Source organism: Ursus americanus, chromosome 6, assembly GCF_024610735.1.
Source record: "Ursus americanus isolate L20-20 chromosome 6, mUrsAme1.1.p, whole genome shotgun sequence".
In the NCBI taxonomy this organism is placed as follows: Eukaryota; Metazoa; Chordata; class Mammalia; order Carnivora; family Ursidae; genus Ursus; species Ursus americanus.
Window position 1 is genome coordinate 42,834,293 of NC_142132.1, and position 23,129 is coordinate 42,857,421.

Below are 23,129 nucleotides of genomic sequence, written 5' to 3' on the forward strand. Positions count from 1 at the left end.
CCACACCAGCTGAATCAGAATCTCTGTGGTAGGGACCCAGGTATCCATACTTTCATATAAAGTTCTGTATGCATAGCTAGCTTTGAGAAACACTGTCCTGGAGCTAACCTCTCCAACTCCGCCTCCTCTGGTCTTCTAGCCTGTGCCATACAACTGTTTTGTTTTTTTTTAATTCTGATTTGAATTTTTAATTTTCATTCTTGTAATTTGTTTTTTTAATAACAATTTTTTATTATGTTAGTCACCATACAGTACATCCCAAGTTTTTGATGTAAAGTTCCATGATTCATTGTTTGCGTATAACACCCAGTGCTCCATGCAATACGTGCCCTCCTTAATCCCCATCACCGGTCTATCCCATTCCCCCACCCCACCCCCCTCTGAAGCCCTCAGTTTGTTTCTCAGAGTCCATAGTCTCTCATGGTTCATTCCCCCATCTGTTTACCCCCCCTTTCTTCTTCCCTTCCTTCTCCTACCGATCTTCCTACTTCTTATGTTCCATAAATGAGTGAAACCATATGATAATTGTCTTTCTCTGCTTGACTTATTTTGCTTAGCATACAAACTGTTCTTAAGGCCACTTTTCTCTAGCAAAATGTTCCTAAGAGGAAGCTTTTGCATTTGGGGTTCTAAGCACTAGTTAATCTGCGGTCCCATATTACTCTCTCTCACTGTTGCTTCCTGGTATTGTCCCACACCCACATGATTGTTCTATGTTATTTTTCTAGGTAACAGGAATCCATTCTATCATTCTATGCCATTATGAATTTAGCCAAAAAGTGGAGCTTGAATGAAACACACACACACACACACACACACACACACACACACACACCCCGTAGCCATTCACTCTATTTTGCCTCAGTTTTCTTAGGAGAGCAACCAAACCAAGAGCTACTAGTAAAATGTGGAAGTAAAGAAACTTGGGCAATCTGAGAAAATTGGAGATATGACAAAATTAATTAGGAATGTGCACGTTGTAATTTACCAATCTGTCACAAATTCCTTAAAGAACAATTTAAACTGTAGTTAACAGGACCTACAACTACATACTAGAAAGTCTGTTTTTTTTGTCTTTTAAATAACTTCATCTGTTTAATGCCACAGTTTCCCTTGCAGTGTTTTTCCCCCTCAGGAGCATTCAAGTCACTGACAAGGAAACCAATAAATCTCAGATTTATTTTCAGTTTGCTCTCCCTACCTGTCCATGTCTGTCCAGAGATGTGGTTGGCAGAATCAAGACCCCCTGAAGCTACCCCCATCCTAATCCCTGGAACCTGTGACTATGTCACCTTAAATGGCAAAGGGACTTTGTAGTTGAGATGAAGGTAAGGACCTTGAGATGGGAAGATTATCCTGGATTATCTGGGCGGGCCAACTCTAATGTCATGAATCCTTAAAAGTGGCAGAGAAAGGAGAGAGGAGGGGCAGTCAGACAGTGGCAATGTGAGAAAGATGTGATGAATTCTGAGGAGGAGGAATTGGGCCACAAGCTCAAGAGTGCAGTGGCCTCCAGGAGCTGAAAATGGTCCACCATTTACAGCTAGCAAGAAAACAGGGCCTGGATCCTACGACAGCAAGACACATACTGAATTCCGCCAACAACCTGAATAAGAAAGAAAATGGATCCTTCCCCAGCACCGCCAGAAACAAACTCCTTCCTGTCAACACCTTTACTCAAGCCCAGTGAGAGCTGTATGTGGCTTCCAACGTGCAGAACAGTGAGACGCTAACTGTGCTGTATAAGCAGCTGAACTGGGGGCAGTGTGTTACAGCAGCGGAAAACTAACCCAAAAGGGAAAGCCGGGGAAGGGGGGGGGGGTTGCAGTGTGACAGAATCACAGACTGAATGTCAGCAGAGTTAATGTTGAATTCAAGAAATTCACTTTTTACATTTACAACTTACATTAGCTTTTCTTCTCCTACCTTCTCCATGCCTTACCTTTAAAGATGTAGAATGTTTTCGTTGGTTAAAAAAATAAATTCATTAGACTCTTACCAAATCCAAGTCAAAGAAGTTATCATCAATTAATAATGCTGATTGGGTGAGAAAACATCCCAGCCTCTACCTTCAGTCTTACTTCTCTTCCCTGAAAATACTAATAAGGGCAAATGGGCAGGTCTGGGCCTGGACAAGGGCCCAGTCACTTGGGAGAGAGAGTCTGGCCTCCACACCTGCGGGAACGGCAGCGGGGAGTCCTCGGAGTCTGGAGCAGGCATCATCAAAGCCCACCCTTGAAACTGAAGGAAGACGAAAAGACCAATATTTGTTCATTTATCAATTACCACACGTGTTCTACAAAGTTCCGAGGACTCTGCTAAGTGTCTTCTGCATGCCACCCTCTTTAATTCTGCAGTAATCAGAGGAAGCCAGGAGTATCATGATTTGCATCTTTCCAAAGTGGTCAAGGGAAAACTAACTATGTCTTAGACTAAAATCAAACCAACCAACCAACCTTCTCCCTGAAAGGCATCCAGAAACCTCTATTCTGAATTTATGGATGCAAACACCTATCTAGGGTGTAATTTTACCTGCCTGAGCAGACAACCAGCCCCTGGCATCCCTTTAAGTTCATCACTACCGCTAAATGAATCATACTCTTCCATGGCAACGAGGGGGCTAGGTAACTTACATCTATTATTCTTCATTCTCGCCATAGTTTCATTAGATAGGTAATGTCTCCATTTTCCGGAAGAGGGAACTGAAATTAAGAAAGGAAAGGTATGTTCGAAGTCAACAAACCAATAAATAGTAAGGAAGAGTTTTGATCCTTGTCAGTTTGAGCCAAGATCACGTTATCTCCAGTCTTGCACAAGGCCAGGCCTCTGTGAACTGGACCAGTGGAAACTTCCTTCTCTGAACCTCTCAGCGGTGGGAGTACTGACAGATTCAACAGCTTTTGTCTACATCTGCCCTCTGCCTTAAGGACCCCCACCAAGGTTCAGCCATCATGTGAAGACTCATTTGAAATTATCAGGCAATCAGAATTTCCTACATCTCCCCTTCCACCAGATGGAAACAAAGTTATGTCCTTGAAATCCAGAGAATTTCTACAGAGAACTATGGTGAGAAAAGCAAAAGGACCAATCCATTAGGTGATTATAGCAGTCACTCTGTCAACCAAGCTTAATTGATGGAAGCTTCAGACTGAGTTGATGCAAACTTTAACACCGTAATCTCAGCTTTCCCAGGATGTGCTGCAGGTGTTTGCCTTCTTTGAATACAAGGGAAATGTTATATGCCTGCATAAAACATGCAGCATTCTGTTCCCTGAATCAAGAGTTCTTGCTGCCAAATACTAAGATCCTGCTAATTGATACACTGTGGTTTTTGGCCAGCCAGTGTCTTATTTCCATAATGTCAGTTGGTGGTTTAGTACATTTTATTTTTTTATGGTTTGCTTGCACTGTTCACTCTGGGTATAGAGCCAATCCATCCACCAGAGCATTCAGTGTGAATTGTTGGCCACCGAGCCGTGGCACTGCAGCTTCTGTGTCGATTCCTGATGGAGAGAGGCCAACTATTCTGTGGTATTAATTTGCATTATATTTGCCTTTATTGTTTCAAAAGAGAGAGAGAAAGGAGCAATCTATAGGAATACAGTTGGAGTCAACCTGTGAGAAAACTCCTAAGCAACAACCCTTTAGTGGAAGAACAGGGAAGGAAGCTGCATTGTGAGTACAAGAATGGAGTCCTCTAGAAAGTCAGGTGGCTCAGTGGTCAGTTATCAGCGATGGTAATAGGCTATGCTAGATTCTAGAAAATTGGGAGATTCTTATGATAGATTCATTTGTTCATCTTGTATGATATCTCTTAGTAATATTTCTTAGAAGTTCGTTGTCCATGGACAGGCATAAAGTGAACCTAAGTTTTATCGCTGCATGTTGATGATCTTTGATGATGGTCTGGGGATCTTTTTACAAGTTGCCCAACTGAGATACCCAAGGTCATTCGTTTCTGAAGGACACAGGGTCACCAAAGGCCAGAACCATTACCCATGCTGAGTTAACATGTGTAAAATGTTATCCTGAATATGGTAAGATCGAGGGAATTCATGAAAGTTCCAGTCCTCTCAAAAATTAGTGTTTATCAGCAAGGCAATCAACATTATGATCTAAGTTCTGGATGTACAAATATATCTATATTATCAACGTGATTCAGCAGGAAAAGCCATAGCCAATGAAATTGCCACTTTTGGTTATATCGAGCATAATTTGCAGTGTGTTAGTTTTTTTGTATGATAACCTTGGCTTGTCCTAACAGTTTAGAAAATAAATCTTCATTATACTTTCTGAAGATCAGACACCCATCTGTCAGTTCATTACAGTGGTTGTAGAGAAAACATTTGGAAGGGACGATTTAACAAAATGTAATTCTTGGCTGGAGGGAACTCCCCAACTGCAGAGAAACAGAATGCATTGCATCTTGGAAAACATAGAAGTTGGAAGAAACTCAGAACATTGCTAGAAAGGAAACCAACCTGGAAAAGCCTCCTTACACTCAGAATAGCATTGCTAAGTCAGTATATACTGAAGAAGAGTGGACAGCTGCCAAATGTAGAGGGACAATAGCTAGAGATGTAGGCAGGGCCTTCAGAGGTATGTTGACCGTGATCCTCAATTCGTATGTGGCAGCTGAAAGAAGATAAATTATGTTGGGTATTGGAAAATAACAGCCAGAGTTGGAGAGAGTGTGGAAGGTCTGTCCTTTCCCAGAACCCAAATTGTTGAGGACAGGCAGGGACTTGGGCTCAGGGGCTCCTGTAGCCAGAATAAGAGGAAATCATTCTAGTAGACGTACACTATTTTTGCCTCCCCAGTACCCATTCTCTCTGGTTCTGAAAAGAGTGCCCAGTGTTTCTTTTGTAAAATCACCGTTCCCTTTGCATTTGAATATATATTGGGTTGTGCTGATCTCACTTCAGGTCCAAGGGTGGGCATGGCATCCATACAGTTATGATAGCAAAGGTAGAGGTGGAGGAGTGTGGTAAACCATGGTCAGGCATGATCATGGAAAGCCCCTAAGTATATGAATAGGAACTCCCTAGACTCTGCCAAAGCAAAGAGGAGGATGCTCAAGTGGTAAGACAGAAAGAATTTGAAGGTCTTGAAATAATGCTTGGATCATTGTTTGCTGAGTAACATAATTCTTGCCTTGGATCATAGTAGAAGTTGCTTCTGGTGAAGTGACTGGGTGAGTAAAAGGCATGTGGTCCTCTGATCTAGTGAACATCTCCTCCCTAGGGGTTGCTAAGACTTTGGGCCTGCCTGTGAGCAAAACAGGGACCTCATCCACACACTCACGTCCTCCTCTTATCTATATGTGTGATTTTTGTCCTGTTTACTTGAGGCTTTGGAGGTAAAGCAAAGCAAAGCATACTTGAACTGAATCCAGGCTGCCATTTCTGCCAGTCCTTGAACTCAAGCCAGATGTTGTGGTTGAACCTAGCACCGTCTGACCATGATGTGTTAGAACCAATCAGACTTGACCTGTGTCTGTATCAACATGGATGTCAACGACAATAACCTGCCCCACCTGAAGACTTCCAGCTTTGTGGAAATCTTAAATGAGTGTTTCCGCAAAGTCTGGGAGCTGGTGTTCAACTTCTACAAGGTTTACACAGTCGTGAATGAGATGTCCCCAGCTGGCGAGGTCGGAGAGACCAGCCAGATACTGGTGGTGACGCAGCTGCTGAGGCTGCCATCTCTGCAGTGAGGACACGTGAGCCCCTCCTGGTCTCCAGCCTGCCCCAGACCTCCCTGCTTCCTTCCTCTTTCCAGGCCTGGGACCCACCACCAAAAGCCCCCTCCCTCAGCTGCCCAGGAGGCAGGGATCCAGTTGGGTGTGGGCCACAAGGTGGGAGACTGCACCAAACCACCCCAGGGCCCCAGCTGTGGGCAGAGACCAGCTTGTGTGTACTGAGTAACCGTTGTGGTATGATGCTATCTGTGGAGCCCCCACGAAATCTGTGGTCCCCACAAAAATATTAAAAAAAAAAAGAAGATGAGTTTTACATGTTGAGTGAAGTAAGTGAAAGAGAGAGGAAGATCCTTATTTCTGTCATTCTTATAGCTGTACATGACCACACTAAAACTGCTGGGAGAAATCTTGCTTCTATATTATGAGATCCTGCCAAAGAATGAAAACGTAAAGAAAAGAATGGGAGATGGTGAGTGATCAGATCCTGATGACATTGTTTGATCCTTTGCCTAAACTCTCCACTTAGATTAAAATTCACCTTTTGCTTAAATTACTGTGGGTTCAGATTGTTTTGATTTTCGACCAGAAAAAAAATCTTAATTTATTGTGATATGTGGACAGTATTTTGGAGGATTTTCTTGACGATCCCAGGGATTAAGATATCCAACAACATCAGTTAGGTACCTACTGTTTCTCATCTCTCAGACTGTCCCTCATCCATTCTGTGAGTCTAGAGCTGAGAGCCTACAAACTATACTTCCCAGGATCCCTTACCTACTATCTTTCTTGTAGCTTTGGCTAATGGGAGGAAGTGGTAGGAGACTAGAGGGAGGTGGAGGGAAGAAGGGATTCCTCCTGCTTTAGCCACAATCAGTGGTGCCATCAGCAGCTGCGCTGCTCCCTCTTGGTGGTTGGAGCACTGGAGCAGGGTACCCCACCGTAAGTCTGCACATTAGCAGCATGGCAACCCCCTGCAGAGCTCAAGTACCAGTCTCACAGGGACCTCTCTCCAAGCTATTAGGACAGTTCTGGTGTCCTCACTACTTCTTTGTGTCCCTAGGCCTATACTTGTGAGATGAATATATGTTTTCATATTACGCCATCAGACATTAGTAGGGGAGCATGGTGGACAGTATTACTGAGGTAATAGATAATTGCTACAACCTCATAACCAATTTAAGCCTCCTTTATAAAATGTGCTTTTCTGTTTTTTCCTTTCAGACACTGACTAGTACACCAACTACCTCTGCCAAAGTAAGGGACACAGGGAATAGCTTGATGATCGCCAATGAAGCCATGAATGTTAATTGGTACACAGTTCTTCTAGGGAGAGGCCAGTTGGCCAGCTGCTGTCCTGGTGACTAGTCCCCAGCCTGGTAATTCTCTGGGGATATTCCCCCTAAGAGACACATGGTTGCCTCTGAGTGAAAGCATGCTTATCCATAATTAAAGCATTTATTGACTCCACTCCTACTCCAAGTGACTGGAAATAGTTGGCTTTGCCTTATTCTCCCAAACGTAGAATAAGAATTGTGCAGCATACAGCTGGTGATGTTGTGCAAATTCCAACTTAACCTACTATTCTGGTCATCTACTGCTGCATAGCAACCTACTCTAATTTAGTGGCATAAGACAATGGCCATTTTACTATGCTCTCAGAGTCTGCAGGTGAGATATTTAGATCAGGAAGAACAGTCTCTGCTCCATAACAACTGGGGTCCTGCTGGGAAGACTTGAATGGGTGGAATTGATTCAAATGTCTGGGCTGCTATCATCTGAAGACTTCTTCACTCGCAGGTCTGGAAGGCTGGCTCAAACAGAACCTACCTGTGACCTCTCCATCATAACAGCCTAAGAGTAGTTGAAATCATTACATGGTGACTTAGGGCTACAAGAGTGATCTAGAAAACGAGGCAGAAGCTTCATGGCCATCATGACCTTGCCTCCGAAGTCACACAGAATGTCTTCTGCCATACCTTCTTGGTTGAACCATTCAGAAGCCCATCCAGATTCAAGGCAAGGGAGGTATACCGATTTCTATGGGATGACTATCAAAGAACACACAGCCCAGTCTTAAAACCACCCACTATTCTCTTGGAAAACAGTATGCAAACAAAGTTATCCCTTCTTTCTTAAATGTCATGTTTATTGCGTCATCGCTATTGTGCAGGCTTTGCACTAGCTGTGGCTCCAGGGCTCACTGGGTTAACGGAAGGAGGATAAAGAACCATTTGCCTCCCAAAGTCTTGGGTAGTTGCACTGATCATGCAGGCCCCTCTGTAAATACAGCTGAAGGCAGTGTGACATTTCAACCCTAGATGTAAACACCATTTTTACAAATGATGATACTTAAGCTGTGTTTCCACGTTGCATCATCTTTTAAAATCTCTTCCAAGTTTAGCCCCTCACATCCCCCAGATGATGCACATCCCACAATATGGAGCAGGGTCATCAGGAGATGATGTGGGTGGAATGAGCCAAGAAAAGCAACCCTCACCATTGATAGGAGACATCGGTCCAAGGGAGTCTTGTGACATGATAATAACCTACTGGGGACTCCTTGTAACCTGTAGAAGTCACCCATCAGTTTTAGAAAAAATTCCACAGACAGATTCCCAATGCATCTGGTTATTCTGCCGAGGGCATTACTCAGATTTGGATACGTCCTTCACAATGTCCAGCAGCCACACATTAGAGATTTAAATAAACACTAAGTTTATATGAGCCCCACACATTAATTAAAGGGATGGGAAAGAATCCCAGGACTAACCCTCTGGCTCTGTTTGCATCACAAACGGAGCCTCTGAGTGTGCTCTAAAATACAAGAGGCTGTGGATTATCACCATGTGGCACCACCAATAGATAACAAATGTGGGCTGTTCAAAGACTCCGCAGGGACAAAGGGTGAGCATAAAGGCCAAAGCAGTTTGGAGTTATCTGCTGACTTCAGACTTGTTCTTATTAAAGAATGTTCCTAATGCTATTACTGATTCCAAGTCTAATTTAATATCCTCTCTTTAAGCCCTTCTGACATGGCCATTATGGAATTTTGATTGATTACCTTTTGATCTTCCCTTTACTTCTAAAATCTGGTTATCTTCAGATCACAACCACGGCCACTGCCTAAATATTGTGATCAAAATTCAAACTTCCCCAAGGTTTTGTAGCATATATGGAATTACAAGTTGACCCCAAACTACCAACATTTTCAAGAGCACAACCAACAGCTTCATCTGATGGAGCCCGCTGCCCCCCCCCATTCCCTCAATCTGTTCCAATGAATGCCCTTAATCTTGCTCTTTTCTTTCCACCTCCCCATACTCTCCCTTCTCAGACCCCCTCTGCAACATGTCTGGAGGAGGCTAGACAGCATCAGAACTGGACAGAGAACAGCTGGAGTTCAACAGATCTCAGCCAGAGATGCTCAGAAAGCAATTGGAGGTGGGTTGCCAGAGCCAGACATGGTGGAGAAGGAAAAAAATAAAAACGAAAACAGAACAGCTCTGTTCTGGGATAATGTTTTGTTTATCATGTTTTTCCTCCAAGGAGTGCAAATACCTTGCCCAAAAGAACATACTGCCATTCCTGATAAATTGCCAGAAAAATTCTCTGCAAGACTCAGAAAGCAAGGTCTCTATTTGTTTCTACGGAAACCTCAGCTTGACATGAGGTACCTCATACTACAGCTATCTGCAGACACTAACAAGACCTGACTCATGAATTAGGAGAGAGTGGGGAAAAAGAGACAGGCTTGTTAGAACTACAAAGAGAAATTAGAAATATAACTCTTTGTTACTAAGCCCTAAAAAGGCACATTGCCTGGTACATGGCAAGTATGGAGTTCCTGGGCAGGGACTGAATAATTTCTCTTCCTCACCTCAATACTAACACATCCATCATGTTTGAGGAAGCACTCACCTTTCCCTGCTAGAATCCTGGCACCTCCCTCCATCCTTCCACAGAGAGACATCCCACCCCCTGACTCTGCGCAGGCCACTCCCACCTCCAACAGAACACCTACCAGGAAGCAGGAGGCTTGGTGAGTGCTCCTTGATAGAGCCTTCAGAGTTGGCCAGAGCCAACCTTGCCTATCTGCTCACAGGTGCTGCTGTTCTGTGTGCAGTCACCTTCCCCATCACTTTCACCTCTTCAGCTACTGCCTCCCTCTTCCTGGGACAGCCATCTCTGCACAAACTCCTTGTTGCCTTCCTTGAGGTTCCATTGTCAGGAATGGTCCTCATCATGCCCCTCTGCCCTGAGTCACTCTGCTGCAGGAGCCGAGACACCGCCAGCACTAGAAATAGTACTTCTCCCCATCGTAGGTGGGTGCAGCTACGTGCTTCACAACCAGCCTCACGCTAATCCTGAATGCGTGTTCACCCATGATCCTTAAGCCGGAGAATTTGTTCCAACACAAGCTGGACCATTTTCCCTCCTTACCTCTCTAGAGGCTACTTTACCACCTGCCCCCATGTCTAGACTAATTCCCCACATCCCACATTAAAGACTAATTCCTTATTTACCACTCTACCAAACACTTGTCAGGATAGTGAAGAGGCATCAGAGTTCACCTACAATGAGAAGAACACTCTTTACAAAAAAATACAATGATGGAGCATCCAGGGCAAGGGTTCAGTGTACAAACGCTGGAGAACTGAAGAGGTTTGCACACTGGATTTGACCATGCTGGGTAGGGAGGGGTGGTGAAAAGAGATTTTGATGCAAAAATTGAATGCCAGCCTCCCTCTTTATTGTAAAGTCCTCCATATGTCAAAATGAGCTTTATCCAGTACTTAAAACAGTGCTTCTCGAAGCTTAATGTGCATCAGAATTACTTGAAGAGCTTGTTAAAACACAGTGACTAACATAACATAACATAATTAAATAAATAAATAAGTAAAACTGTTGTCTAGAAACACAAACACACACACACACACACACACACACACACACATTATTAGGCCCCACCCCCAGGTTTCTGATTGAATTTATCTAGGGTTGGGGCTGAGAATTTGCATCTCTAACAAGTTTCCACATGATGCTGTTGGCCCCAGGACCACACTCGGAGCACCACCAGTAGACAGGCTTGGCTTTTGGAGAAGGAAACCTTGCTCTTTGGATAAAGGAGAGTCTGTAGGTTAGGAGGATGAAAGAGTGTAGAGCCCAGCAGGAAAGAAAGCAAGGTACCCTCAAACTCGTCTGGGAGAGAAAAAGACATCGGTCTTTCACAGCCTCTGCCATGGGTGAAAAGGAATGGGGTAAAGGAGTTGGCATGAATGCCACCCTCACTCTTCTCAACCCAGACAGCATCCTAGGGAACCTGGACATTGGTGCAAAGTCCTTGGCTAGCCTCAGTGTCCAAAGCAGAAATCATGGCTTAACAGCTTCTCACAGAGGGCACAGTGCCCCCAGCCCCCAATGTATAGCTGATGTTGGTTCTAACCACCCTAGGGTTGAGGCTTAGAGGGTGTGTTTCGTATGAATCACTTTTTCACAACACAAAGCATTCTCTTTAATGCTGGGATTTCATTAGGTTGCTCCTTTTCTTCCTCTAAGGGGAAAGGTGCCTCCTAGATGATTAGGAACATTAAAATGCAGACCCAAATATGGCCTGTACCCAAGTCCTCCTGTGCCTGTAAGTACACAGAACCTGACAACAGGGGCATGTGTCTGTGGTGTGGTAGCCATGATAATGGACTCCGATGCTCAGGGAAATGCGAGGTGTAGTGAAAACAAGACTGGTGGTGTTACAGAATTTGAGCTGTTTTGCTAAGGGGATAACGGTACAATGCAAAAAGTGCAAGATGCAGGATAATCATGAATTCCAGGTTCAATGAAGTAAAAACCAACTGATAAGCACCAACTTCTATTATCCATTCTCAAAGTATTAGAAGCTCAAATTACTCTCGTGTGTTTTCTTTAATTATTTGAAAGATAATGACAGATGAGTCCAGTTTCCTTTGGTGTTTTTCACGAAGCATATGCAAGATACTGTGGCGGATGCTAAGGACATGCAGAGGAAAGCATCTGGTCCCTGCCCTCAAGCTGCTTGCTGTCTGCTACCTAGACGGGACTGCGTGTCTGGCTTCAGGACTGGTGGGTAGGTATGCAGTGCTATCACTAAGCGCATGGACTGTGGAATCAGAAACGCCAGGTGTTAACGCTGAATCTATGGCTCAGTGGCTGCGTGACTCTCAATGATTTGATCGATGTCACTGAATCTCAATTTCCCCACCTCTAAAATAGGGATAATAATTCCTCCCTAACAGGCTGTTAAAGAATCGATCAGAAAATGCTTGTGCAGCACCAAGCACCAGACATGACACACAGCAAGTGAATAAGAGGCATTTTCTTTCTTGGCACCTGTCCTCTAGGCTGTCTGCCTAAGACTGACATCAAAAAGAAGGAAGCTGGCAGCTGCAAGCCCTAGTCCCCATCCACCGGTACCCTGCAAGTGTAATTGGGTGGAAGAGTAAGGGGCTTAAGGGTTTCACTATCAAGTCATACTGGATGTTGACAGGATTCTAATCTGCACCTGCTTAGAGACTTGTGCCCCCATTTGTTCCTTGTTCAGCTGAGTCTGTCTTATCCCACTCTCCTCCCTATGTCTGAGATCCCATCTCAGTTTTCTACTCAGTCATCCGTGGCCTGTGAAAGTGCTGACATGCCTGGTTCTTTTGTTTTTCCCTTCTTTTTACATGAGTCCTGCTTCTGTGGCCCCAGTAATAAGTTCTGTTTCACTGACTCGTGTGTCACTTCTCAATTAATTTGCCTCTTAATCTAAATGGAAGTATCCCCAGACATTGGGAACCACTTGTTCTATCTCAGCCTTAGAGTGAAACAAGATGGGAGGGAGCTCTTGGCTCTGGATCAGATGAAGAAGTTCAGGTGATGGGGCATGTGGATGAGCTTTAGGTGAATAAGAGCCCCTTGTGTAAGAATTATGTGACTTCCTTTGGGTCTTGGCCCTAACCCCCACTCCAGAGAGCCTAATGCTTTCACTAGGAATCTGCCTTCTCTGGCATGACTGGTCTACACTGCCAAGGTTATCTTGAAGTTAAAAACAGGGGTGTCCTGTATACTGTATGTTTTAGCTTTTGATGGTACACTTTGATAGCACCAAAGTGCCCAGACTCCTCCAAAAAGTGCACCATCCCTAGAATGTGGCCTTAAAAAGAAAGATTGGGTAAGTTGAGGTCAGTTACCTGACAAAGTAGCAGGGACCATCCTCTCTGAGCATGAGGGCTCAGTTTCAATCTCTCCCATACAGATCCTGGAGATCCAGGTGCAAAGAAGAGTGGAGGTGGCCCTGGAAAAGGCTTTTCAAAACCATGTGCCACTGAAAATGGGATTTCTTTTTTTAAGAAAGTTCTATAAAGAGACCCATCAGCTCTATGGAGAGTCAAATGTCATGGGGCAAGGTAGAAGTGAGGAAATCCATCAGCAGACCATTGCAAAAGTCCAGACAAAAGAGGATGGTAGATAAGTCCAAGGGGCACGAGCAGAGGTACGGTAAATCCGCAGGAAATGTTGCTGCATTGTTGATACAGCCACCAGATTTGCCGTTGAGTTGGATTTATTAGCCAGGAGATGAGTCAATGAAGTCAAGCATTTGGTCTGAGGTTTTAAAGAAGGCAATTGTTTTTTTTACTGAGATGAGGAAGTTTGAGGGGAAGCATCTATGGAAGAGATCAGGAGCTAAGGTTTGAAGATATTAATTAGGAGTTGCATTGTAAGTATCCGAACAGAGATGTGAAACAGGCATCTGGATGCAACAGTCAAATCCAGAATCTGGAAGAGAGGTCAGAAGTAGAGACCAGATGCCTGAGCTGTCAGGCTGCAGAAAGTGTTTAAAGGCTGTGGGTTAGATGAGATGACCGGTGCAGGAGTCCACGGAGTAGCAATGGGGTCTAAAAGAACACGTCTCTATTCACAGCACTTCTGACAATAAATATGTGGGTTTTCCACACAAAGCAATTCCACACCAACTGACTGTCTTACCATTTAATTCACTTCGGACACTGACTACCCGGAGTTCATGCCAACCTCACAGATGAAGGGCTCAGTGCCACAAGACTGCCTCCCACTTCAGAGGCTCGTCACTGGGCACCCACACCAGGCATCCAACTTGGCCATAACTCGGGGGTTCTCAGAATGCCGTCTGCAGATTCCAGGAAAACACTGTACTTACATGTGGCAGGTTGTTACACAGGATACAAATGAATAGCCAGATGAAGAGTATATAGGGTGTGATCTAGAAGGGCCCCCAGCACGGGAGCTTCTGTCCCCATGGAGTTGGATATGCCACTCTCCCAGCACATGGATGCATTCACTAATTCAGAAGCTCTCTCCAACTTGAGGTTAGGATTTTTTATGGAGGCAGATGGTTTATTAGCTCAGTCTCCAGCCCCTCTCCTCAACTGGAGGATGGAGGTGGGTTAAAAGTTTTAAGCTTCTAAGCATGGCTTGGTGTTTCTGGTAACCAGCTCCCATTCTGAAGCTATCCAGGAGCCCACCCAGGGTCACTTCATTGGAATAAAGATGCTCCTGTCACCCAGGAACTCCAAGACATTTAGAAGTTCTGTGTAAGATGCTCTTATAATAATTATCACTCAAGAAATTACAAGGGTGGGGCGCCTGGGTGGCACAGCGGTTAAGCGTCTGCCTTCGGCTCAGGGCGTGATCCCGGCGTTACGGGATCGAGCCCCACATCAGGCTCCTCCGCTATGAGCCTGCTTCTTCCTCTCCCACTCCCCCTGCTTGTGTTCCCTCTCTCGCTGGCTGTCTCTATCTCTGTCAAATAAATAAATAAAATCTTTAAAAAAAAAAAAAAGAAATTACAAGGGTTTTAGGGGTTCTGTATCAACTTTTAGGAGCTCTGTATCTCCTGAGCAGAAGCAAAAAATATATAAATATAAATATATATACATAGTGTGTATATATATATACAATGTACATTTATATATACGAGTGTGTGTGTGTGTGTGTGTGTGTGTATACACACACACACACACACAATGTCACAGGGTCAAATGAATGAGCTAAATGGTACTCCAACATTCAGAGACCTAAATAATGCAGCCCTGGTGTTCTAAAATTGATACAAAAGGCTGAGGATCAAGGACAGATTAGGTATTAGAGCTCCACGAATCACAGCGCAGACATGCCTCTGGATAATCAGACACAAGAATCCTACTGATGAAGTACAAGACCAGATAATCCAGCAAGAGTGTTTGTTTAGAGATGTCTAAGGCCACAAAATCATGTCCAGTTATTACTAGTGATAAGAGAATAACAGAATCATAAGGGTCTAAACCAAGGATTCTTAAGCTCCTTGGTCTCAGGACCCCACTGCCCTCTTTAATACTTATTGAGGTTTTAATGAGGAAGGTCCCAGCTATCATTGTTTCACATATTAGAAATTAAAACTAAAAACATGAGCATCAGAACAACTGATGTCATCACTTATCATGTAACCTCTGGAAAACTCCGCTGTACACTTGTGAAAGAATAAATGTGAAAAAGGGAAGTAACATCTTAGTGTCATTACAAAAATGTGAAAATGTCTATGACCCTGTAGACTCCATAAAAAGGTCTTAGAGAGCCTGGGGGATCCCCATGTTGCAAAACATTCATCTCAAACAGTGGAAATCAGGTGAGGAATGTTTAAGAAATAAGCCAGAAATAATGTGACTAATGAACTGTGAGGATGTTAAGGGTAAGTCAGGGGTCTCACATGACACCCAGATTGGGTCTGGGGACCATCTGTACTGTGTTGTCTGTCAGTGAGACAGGGCAGTGGTTCCCAACTATGTGCTGTGACCTTCTTAGAAGGCGGATAATTCAATCAAATAAGTGGCAACCACTAGTTGTTTAAAAGAAATAGACTGAGTTAAAATGTCTTTAATTATCTTATATACATGTGTATATATGTATATGAATACTGACCTCAGTTGGGAAACATAGCCCCTAGTGTGAGTCGAGTTTGAGAATTCTTAAGATAGGGAATACCGGAAGAAACAGCCTCCTGACCGGGGTACTTGCCTCTAGTCTTGCCCTCTATTCCATAATGACTTTTCAAACTGCCAACTAGACATGAAAATCCTTCATATGAAGTTTCCCATGGCCTCCCCCTTTAAGACAAAATCCAAACAGCCTAGCATGGCTCTGAAGGCCCTAGGTGGTCTAAGTCCCGCTATGTCTCAAGTGTTAACTCTTGACATTCTCCCACAAATGCCCTATTCTCAAGTAAAAACAAAACAAAACAAAAAAACAACAACAACAAACAACAATAGAGATCTTTCAAATCCCAAAATATGTCTTGATTTCTTTGGGGTCCATACTGGGTCATACCCTATTATGTCATCTTCTCTGCCTTGAACTTTCAATATTGAGACCCAACTCATGTTCCAGGATCCAGCTCTCTCGGGTATAGTGAAGCATGGCCAGGCTCTTTTGTACCTAGGCAGAGCGTATAACCAGCTCTGCCCAGCAGAATATAGGTAGAAATTGATGTATGTCACTTCCAGGCCAAGTGCCCAAAATATTCTGTGCCATCCTCCATGTTTTCCCTCTTCCTTCTTCAGACCACAGATGGAGAGAATCTCTGGGCCTTAGCAGCTGTCATAACTGGGATGATGAGCACATCCCTAATCCTAGATTTTACATGAGTCCAAAATAAACATTTATGGTTTTAAAATACTAAGATTGGGGGCTGTGTGTTTTAGCTACCCTGACTAATATACCGGTTTGACCTTTTAACAGTCACCAGAATCTCTTGTAATTTTCCAGGAATGAAATTGGGAAATAGGCATCCCCTTAGTCCTAAATTCTGGTTACAGTCCACACTGTTTCCAGTCTCCTTGAACCTGTCCAGAGTCAACAATAGGTCCAGACAACTGGAAATGGAGCAACAGAAGCCTCTGTTCCTCCAGGGTTTGAGATGACAATGGAGGGAAGTGCTCATTGTTGTATCATGCAGGGTACTCATCCTTGTTCACAGACTCATAGGAAACAAACATAGCTCACACCAGGCCTTGTAGCCCATGGTAAGAACTTGGAATCTGACATTGAATGAAATGGGGAGCCATTCAGGATTTTCAGCACCCAAATGGCATCATATGACTTAAAGTTTTGAAGATGTACCCAGTCTGCTGTGTTGAGAATAGACTGTGGGGTGGGGTGGGGTGGGGTGGGGTGTGGGGAGGGTAAAGAAGGGAGACCAGTATGGAGGCCACTGGGTAACTCACAATGAGATTTTAGGGGATTTGGCCCAAAGAGTCAGCAGTGCAGATGGTAAGAAGTGTCTGGATTCTGGATATATTTGGAAGGTCAAGCCAACTTGATTTTCTATTGTGATTCACCTAAATGTCAAATCTTACTTCTTCTCTTCATCTAGCCCCCCTGCCCAAATATAATACCCTCAGTGCTTTCCCTAAACACTCTATCTAAAATAGCCCTCTAATGCCTGAAGTTATCTTAGGTACCTGAAATCACATTTTTTATGCATTTTGTTGATCTATGAATCATTCATCTCTCAAAAAAAATGTTATTTTTTTTTTAGGACATGGACTGGTCTTTGTCCTCATGTATCCCCAAGAGTCCTAACCCGTAGTTGCCACTCAAATATTTGTTAGATGTGTAAGTAAACTCATTCAATCAATCTTGTTGGGGCCACAACTCTTGCTCCTAACATATCAAGCAACAAATACAAGGCCCTCTTCTGTAGAAAACTTGCTATGATGCAGATCCATCTCAGTGGTAAAAGAAAGGGGTGACCGGGCCTAAAGCCTAGCCCCAATTTGCTCTATGTGCCTAGAGCCAGCATATCACCAATGGGATCTGCGTCTCCCTATTTCTCATATTTTTTCTTTTCCTAATCCATCTTGCCCAACAACATCCAATAGATTTCCAGTTTCGATACATGACCTAGAAACTTCAGGATTGGAAAACACACTGTAGTACTAAAGTCTTTTCATTGTCAGCCACGCATCTTAGAAAGTATTTGCCACTATTGTCAGTGGTATGGAAAATTAGCGAAAGCCTTTTAGTCCGACCAAAGACACTCCAGAATTCTGGATGCTGCGGCTTTCTTGGCAGAGAATCCCTGATTAATGAAGGATATGTTCTGATACGCAAAAGGACCATGGCCATTGGCCTCACTGGCAACAGTTTTACTGAGAGATGCAAGGGACACCCTGAGAAGTAAGAGACACGTGGATCCACTCACCACTGGGAAGCCAATAGTGGAGTCTCCTTTATCTGTCACTCTTGTTCATTGTATGTCCCCTCATCAGCCTCAGTGAAAAACATCCTTTTCTGAGAATTACTGATGTTGAATGGACTGCTGAGCGGAGAGCCACAGAGATGTCATCAGAGAGGAGGAGCGAAAGAAATCACTGCTTTTGTAAGGCTCATTTCACTGCTGGTGAGCGTGAGGCAGTCTGATGCACTAAGACCCTTGAAATAAACAATTCAGGTCATTAACAACCAACCTGGCCCCAAGCAGCTGCCTGCCCCCCCCCTTCAATTTCCTACATACGTAACCTCTTACAGACCACTTACATCAGAAGAAGGAGTATTTCTTGAGGACTTACTAATTGCCAGGTAGTGACATCATTTCTCTTATGCTTTTTAGTCCTATAAAACTCATAGACTAAGGCACCTTTATTATGCCAATCCCATGCATAAGGAAAGAAAGTTGCTCAGGCATACAAGTAAATAATAGAACACTATTGGATTGTTACTATCTAAAAGACCAGGATTTTGACAACTATTTGAAATTATCTTCACCTTAATTATTCTTATAAACTAGTCCTCCAGTTTTAGTCTCCATTCTGGCACAGTATCCCCTCTCAAGGCCAGGCCAAATTCCCAGCAAACCGATCATCTCACTGCCCTCCTCTTCCTAAGTAATGAACATTCAGATTTTTTACCCTAAACCTTTAATAGCAGCAGGTTTCCAAGGCCCTTAAGATCTTTGTAATGAAAAACAAAGACTCTCCCCTCCTAAGAATCGTGTGTAAGTGTATAACCCAGGATTGTTGACTACGGACACTATGTTGTACAGCAGATTTCCAGAACCTATTCATCTTGCGTAACTGAAACTTTATGCCTGTTGGACAACAACTCCCCATGTCCCCTTCTCATTCTTACCACAGTAATGTAAAGAGAGTGTAGGAGGAATGGAGAGAGGGCAGGAGAAAACTTTGGAAGTGATGGATATGTTTATTATTGACTGCAGTGATGTTTTCACAGGTGTCTGCACATATCTGAACTCATCCAATTGTTCACATTAAAGATGGAGAGTTTTGTGTATCACTTATACTTAAATAAATCTGCTTTTTTGAAAAGACATTATAACTATAATTTTTTTTCAAAAAGGGGGAAAAACAAAGAATCTCACTTTGACAGAGAGGGGATCTGGCCAGAGGGATCCTGGGACTGACTCCCCACTACAGGGACTGACGGAAGTGAGGGAAGGACAGAAGCTTCCAGGATGCAGGTAGCAGGAGATTCCTGCTGCTGCTGCTGCACCTGCCAGCACCTGGCTTGTCATCTGCACCCCCCTGAGGTTTCCCAAATGGCCTCATTCCAGGTGTACTTGATTTTGCACACCAGAGCAGACAAAGCCAAAGGCAGTCTTTAAGAAGAATTAGTTTTGGCATGGTATTGCTTTATTTTTTTTAATTAAAAAAGGCCACATAAGATGAAAGAAAATGCTTGCAAACCACCTGCAATCCAACCCACACTAACAAAACCATTTTCCTCCCCCCTCCTTCAGACATATTTTGCATGGTTGTGATTGCAGTGAGCTCAGAATGTTTAGTCTTTATTTTACTGATTAGTCCATCATAAACTTGTTTTTCAGTTTCAGAGTCCTCAAAATACCATCTTCATGGTTTTATAAAATGGCATTAAGTCAGGTCAATATAATTTTTAAACAATCTTCCTGGTGTGGGGTACTTAAGTTGATTCCCTTTAAAAATTTTTTTCTGTAATTATAGTTTATACAGCAGAATGCTTGCAACATGCCAGACATTTTCTAAGTGTTCCACATTTGTTAACTCTTTTGATCCTCACAACAGCCTACAATTGAGGCTGCAACACTATTGCCTACATGAAGACATGGAGGTACAGGGAAGTCACATCACTTGCCCAAGGTCACTAGGTAATTGAGTGGGGAAAGCTCACTCATGAGTCCAAGGGCATCCCCATTCCTCAGTGTAAGCACCAAACTGCCACCCGCCTATCTCTGCTGCAGTGAATCTATCTGTGCAAATATAGAGGTTTTTCCTGGCAAATATTTCCTTAAAATAAATTTATAGGGTCAGAAATTATTGGGTCAAGAAATATGAATACTTTTATGGCTCTTACTTAATAGTTCCTCAATGCTATTTAAAACAGTTCTTTCCACTTCAAACTCTACCAGCAATGAATAATCATGCCAGAGGACCATAGACTGGACAATTTCAAATTCTATTATAAATTTTCATTTTGCTCCTTTAATAGCTGCATAATGATTTCTATAGGTATTTTGCATTAGCAATTCTTTGAATACTAAGAATGATAGGCACTTTCCAATCACTTCTTTCCTAATTGTATATCCACTTTTGTTTGCTCATATCCCTTTCATATTAAACTATTATCTTCTTCAGAATGCTTGTGCATTTGAAAAATAAGCTCTTAAAGCCTTTATCTTTTTTCCTTAACCTGTCAGATTTGATATAAACATTTTCTAAGTAAACAGTCCTTTTTTTCTCAATTTTATTATTGGGGCTTTTTAAAAAAGAATCTATGTATATATTAGATTCTGTTTCCTCTATTAATCCCAAGATGAGATAACATGGCAACTCAGCAGCAAAGTGGCTTTTGATAGTCAAGATTCTTATCACAAAATAGGGATAATATTGTATATTCCGTATGATAGCTAACAGGAGAAAATGAAATGAAATCCTTGAAAACCACCTATGTAAATCCATCTTATTTTCTATTACTGTGAATAGATTTGGGGGGGTGGAGGGGTAGGTTTCACACCTTCTTATCGATGGTGGTTGGAGGAAAAAAAAACTCTCTGGAGTTTTGTCTACTTTTTATTATGCCACTCTTCTACATTTTTAGGTAAAATGATAATAGTTGTTAAATTGATTGCTTTAGATTTTCTAGGTACTCATGTCACCAGTAAATCATCAGTTTAGCTTAGTTTATTTCTACATTTGTGTCTCATTTCTTTTTCATGTCTTATTACAATACTTTTCAAAACAGTATTAGCCACTACTGGGAACTGTGGACATCCAAGCACTTAGAAATTTTCTGTCCCTTGTGGAAGGGTTGTGGGATGGTATTCTGAGATAATGTTTTCTAACAGCTCTTTGTACTCCTTGTACTTTCTACCCCTTCAGCTGGCAGCAGCGTTGCTCTGTTGAGAAAACTAGCATACCATAAAAACAGTTAAGAGATATCTGGGTTTCATTTTTTTTTTATTTTTTTAAATTTTTTTATTTTTTGTGCTTTGCATTTTTTTAAATATTTTTATTATATTATGTTAGTCACCATACAGTACATCCCTGGTTTTTGATGTAAAGTTCTATGATTCATTAGTTGCATATAACACCCAGTGCACCATGCAATACGTGCCCTCCCCACCACCCATCACCAGCCTGTCCCATTCCCCCACCCCCCTCCCCTCTGAAGCCCTCAGTTTGTTTCTCAGAGTACGGCACTGGAGGAGATAATGCTAAGTGAAATAAGTCAAGCAGAGAAAGACAATTATCATATGGTTTCTCTCATCTATGGAACATAAGAACTAGGAAGATCGGTAGGAGAAGAAAGGGATAAAGAAATGGGGGGTAATCAGAAGGGGGAATGAAGCATGAGAGACTATGGACTCTGAGATATCTGGGTTTCAAAAGCCTGAGTTTTGAGGATCTCAGTCCAATGTTTACACCATAAATAAAATATTTGAAACATTGATAGAGAGTTTCACCCACAAACTAGATTAAGATTCTCCAATCAGGAAGAAGGAAAGAAGCAAGTTTGGCCCTAAAAAGGTGGCTGACCCTTGAAGAGGGGAATGACAGAAACTCAAAACTGGGTGGCAAAATCCAAGAGCAAATTACTGAGTAGAGATGAGGGTACTCACATAAGCCTTAAATTTCTCTGACTGGAGCCAACCGTTCTTTCTCCTAGACTCTGCATAGCCAGATTCCTGTTTGATATTGGTCTACATGCTTCTAAGGTACCCTTCTGCAGCCTTGGGTACTGTGGAGAGAAATTCCTCCTCAGCATCAGTACTTTGACACAAGGCAAATTCAAGGACAGAAGAATAAGGAACACAAACGTTAAGGTCTTCAGTCCTTTAAGTCAGAAGAGTGAGGAGCTAAGTTCTCCTGACTCGGGGTTAGTGACAGAAGTCATCGGTCCAAGGGTGAGGTCACTCACCAGCTCTGTGCTTCTTTTCCCAGGTCCTTGACTTACAACCATCATCTGGGGAAAAAATTCTGTATTCCCCAAAGATATTCCCAAAAGAGGGTTTCTGTAGAGTATTTTTAGATCCTTTGGAATTTACAAACTCTCCTCAAGTGATTTTATAGAACATTCACTAGAATTACCATCTTAAGTATTTCTTTCTTAAAAACTCCATTCACGTGCTGGAATAGGGTTAGTTTCTAGGAAGAGGTGAAGAAGAAGGTGCACTTGCTCTGTCACACCCAGGCAGTATTTGGCTGTGATCCACTACACCAAGAGCCAAACCACCAGGTCCATACACCCTACTCTTGTGGGTACACAGAGGTAGTGTCTATAAGAGGGAATGGGGCCTCACTGTGCAGATTGAGGCACATGGCTTCATCGGAATTCCTCCTACAACAGTCCCCAAACAAGCTCCCTTTACTGCCTGAGGTATTCAGAAGCTGCGGGTGGTGAAGGATTAAACAGTGAATAACTTTATTTATTATTCCTTACCCATGGCCCTCACAGAGGGCTGGAGTGGCTTCTCAGCTCACCAGGCCTCAGAGGTGCCTGTGGGTCTGGACTATGGGCAAGCCTGTGGTTTGGGGTTTGTTCTGCTTTCATTGTGAGCCGAACTTCCAACAATTCCTGTGCCCCGGGTGGTTACTATTGATTTATGCTGGTTTCAAAACAACAGACTGAGGCAGCAGAGTGAAGGCAAGTGCAGTGGCATACTAATGCCAGGGCCGGGAGACTTCTGTCTTGAGGAATAGAGCTTTGAGTGCAGACCTGGCAGGCTCCCAATTAAGTATTTGATGACAATTAGAAGATTCACTTGTAAGGTTTCAGAGGTTTCTGGGTCCTTTCCATCACTGAGTTTGCCTTTGTTCTGGTCAAGTGGTAATTACAGAGTTCTGTTCAGATGTCCTACAGGGCAGCCCTCTCCTCCCAGCCCGGTTGCTTTTCTGACTTCCAGGGT

General features: G+C 43.1%; 1 long non-coding RNA gene across 2 annotated transcripts in view; it reads right to left on the reverse strand.

Annotated features, from left to right (window-relative positions):
• Positions 1-23,129, reverse strand: part of LOC123782836 (uncharacterized) — a 183,236-nt gene that overhangs the window by 141,305 nt on the left and 18,802 nt on the right. For both annotated transcript variants that reach the window (XR_015724787.1, XR_006777045.2), the window contains exon 2: positions 17,931-18,160. This is a non-coding gene — a long non-coding RNA (uncharacterized LOC123782836). The remainder of the gene's footprint in view (positions 1-17,930; positions 18,161-23,129) is intronic.